At 28.6% G+C, this 3649-nt stretch overlaps 1 pseudogene; it reads left to right on the top strand.

Annotated features, from left to right (window-relative positions):
- The first annotated feature begins 1328 nt into the window (after positions 1 to 1328).
- On the top strand, positions 1329 to 2729 carry LOC127096879 (F-box only protein 8-like; annotated as a pseudogene).
- Positions 2730 to 3649: the final 920 nt, after the last annotated feature.

Genomic DNA, 3649 nt, shown 5'->3' with positions numbered 1-3649 from the left:
GATGTCTCTCTATCTGTGGGCATGCCTGCAATGGTGTGGTCTTTTCCCTTAGACTTCACTGCAAAATGAAAAAAAAAGAAGCAAAAAATTAGTTAATTACCGCCAATTTCAAAATTTTCTACATATCACTAGAAATTCTAAAAAATAATTCTAATATATATATAATTACTCATAATAAAAAATAATTTTATACCATTATTCAATGACAAGGTGCGGATCTCATCAAATTAAGTTATTATTTATAACAAAATTAAATAATTTAATAGATTAGTGATTTTTTATTGAGAGATTATATAAAAAAAAATTAATGCTAACTTGTGTTCTTAAGGCAAAAGTTTATATTAAAAATTACAATTAAAAAATTAATTTTATAAAATATATATAGACTGTGGACATCCACTAAACTCATTATCTTTTATTAAAAAACATTTGCTCTTTTTCCTTAAAAATAATTTTTATAATCAGGTTGTTTGATTTGTTTTTACCAAAATTAATTTAAATATATACTTACTATAATAGAGGTACAATGAGTTTATTTAGTTTGAACATTAATTCATTTAATTTAAATTTAAAGATAAAAAATCAGAATCAATGAATAATATTCAGTTTGATTTACATTTTAGAATGATTTTTCACAAAATCTAAATCAAATGAAGGGTCTGTTTTAGCTCTAATTATTTTTATTTTTTTGTATTTTCAAAAATAAATTTATAAATTGATTTTCAAAATATTATAAATTTTATTTATATTTATTTTTTCTAAATTTAAAGACTAGTTTTGATATATTATAATATAGACATACGTTATTAAAAATTAAAATATAATCGTAATTACAATTTAGACTAAAAATTGTATCTCAAAAATGATATTTATGAAAAATGATTTGAAATGACTTCAAAATTAAATAATTTTAAAAAAATATTAAAATCCAAAATAAGTTTTAATAAAATAAGAAAATATTTAAATTAGCATTTTAAAAACTATTTGAACTTAATTTACATTTAAATCTTTTATGAATTTTTTTAATTATTTTTCCATAAAATTTTATTTCATTATAATAATAATATTTAAAAGTTAAATTAACCGGGCTCCAATTTTCAAAAAAAAGAGTTGTTGTATTCATAGAATCATTAAACATAAAAATAATTGTATTCAAAAGCAAATTACTAAAAAAAATTGGCTTTTGAGATTTTTTGAAAAAATAGGTCATTTGAGTAAATTTAATTATATATATATATATATATATATATATATATATATATATATATATATATATATATACACAAGAAGAAAACACAAGCAACAGCGGTATCGATGAATTGAAGAAATTTCCTCTCTTTGTAAGCGGAATCAGCCGAAGCTATCACCACCGTTCAACTCGACCATGGATTATTTGCAGAAGCAATCACCGTGGTTCAACTTGACCATAGATTATTTGTAGAAGTAATCACCGCCGTTAAACTCGACCAGGGATTATCAACATAAGAAATCATCACCGTTCAACTCGTTCATGGATTATCAGCAGAAGCTATCACTGCCGTTCAACAAGTGGTCTGATTCAAAGGTTAGCAGAAAGTATATTGACGATGATGTTGCCTTCCATGTTCTTTCGAAACTCCCCGTTAAATCATTGAAGCGTTTTGGTTGCGTACGCAAATCATGGTCCATTTTATTTGAAAATTCTCATTTCATCAATATGTTCCGCAACCATTTCATATCTCATAGCAATTCCGAGGATCATCGTACATATCTCCTCATATTTAAACGTGATTGTGTTGATCGTTACCATCCTGAATTGCATTTGCTCGATAGTAGAATCAAATTAACTTTGCCACCTCCATTTCAAGAGGATGACTTTTATCTTAATATTTTGGGAAAAACAAGTGTTAGCGGTGTTTTTTGTATCGGGACAAAGAATGTAAGGGAGGTTCTAATAAGGTCAAATATGTATTGTGGAACCCAGCTATTGAAGAATTCGTTGTCATTCCTCCTAGCCCCGATGAGCTTGTACCAAAACACCCTCGCCTTGGCGTGTTTCATGACTTTCATGGGTTTGGTTATGACCAAGTAAGAGATGACTTTAAGGTGATTCAATATGTAACATTTGATAGCTCAAGTTGTAATGACTATGATCCTGATTCTCCTCCACCACAAGGTATAATGTATTTCTCCTTTTTTGAGATATATAGTCTAAGAAATAATTCTTGGAAGATACTCCACATGGATGATATGGCTCAATGGTGTGTTGGTAACCCATTTAATGGGGAGGAATTGTACATGAATGGTGCATGTCATTGGTTGGTTAAGGGTAAACATGATCAAATATTTATGATGTCATTTGACATGAGTCATGAGGTGTTCTTTACAACGCCCATTGATGAAAGATCTGATTTGGATGATGGATACTTGACGGGGTTAAATGGATCAATTGCTTTTATCACAAATCATGACAAGAATAATATTTTTCACATATCTATTCTGGGTGAACTCGGTGTGAAAGAATCATGGATCAAACTATTTATTTATGGCCCCATGCCTTCCATTGACTGGCCCCAATTGGATTTGGGAAGAAGGGATACATTTTCTTTAGAAAAATAGATGATGAGCTAGCCTATGTTGATTTGAGCACCCAAATAATTGAGGAGCTTGGGATTAAAGGAGAAGATTATTGTTGTTATACCGGACTTTACCAGGAAAGCCTTCTTTCGATTGGAGGATCAAGTAACTAGTTTTTTTTTTTTTTTTTTTTTTCTCATCCGGAGGTATATTTCTATGGTTATTAGGATTTTTACCATGTATACAAAGTGATTTTTCAACTTCAGAAATTCATAATTATTATATTTTATCAATTTAATTTTAATTTGCAAATTATTATGTCTCTATTTCATTTGTAAGAATTGTATACTCTTTTTTAATTTGCAAACTGATTATGTCTCTATTTCATTTTTAAGAGCGTGAATATGCTGAAATGCAGGTAGTGAAGACCATAACATATATACTTGAGTTTTAGGAATAAACATTGTGTAACTTTTCATGATACTGATGCATATCTCTATATGAAAACAATGTGTGTATTTTGCATGTCACTGTTTTCATCTTTAAAATCCATTACTCCTTGTGCTGATTTTACGGTATGGAAGTGGGTACCAATATAACTGTCGATGGTTATTCAACTGTTTTTAAAAGAAAAATAAAAGCTTTCAATATAGATAAATAAACACTAATTAATCGGTTGTAAAATAGATAAATAAACACTAATTAATGTCTTTCATAATAGATAAATCATTCATAATTGCTTCCTTTTTATTTAGTATATCTATACGGAAGCAATATATATTACATCATCATTATAATTATAATTTCCATGAAAATAACTTGCCACAATATGAATGGGCTTAACATCCCAACCCATGGCGCTTAGAGGGAGCTTAAAAACCTCGCTTTAGGTGCAGCCCCTTAGGGCTCATACTATAAGGAAATAAAGTTGCACCCTCACTAACAGCAATTGCTTTTAGCGCAGTGGTAAGCGCTTGATCCTACAAATATTTGGTTATGCATCTGGCCTTTAGTTTTAATGATAATAATGCATTGTTTCTTAGAGAATAATTTTCTACACTAATGGTTTTTATCTAGTGTGTAGCTTTTGCTA

The sequence above is a fragment of the Lathyrus oleraceus genome, chromosome 6 (genome assembly GCF_024323335.1).
Source record: "Lathyrus oleraceus cultivar Zhongwan6 chromosome 6, CAAS_Psat_ZW6_1.0, whole genome shotgun sequence".
Lineage (NCBI taxonomy): Eukaryota > Viridiplantae > Streptophyta > Magnoliopsida > Fabales > Fabaceae > Lathyrus > Lathyrus oleraceus.
The sequence above is the reverse complement of the archived record's forward strand: the minus strand, read 5'-3'. Positions and strand labels throughout refer to the sequence as shown.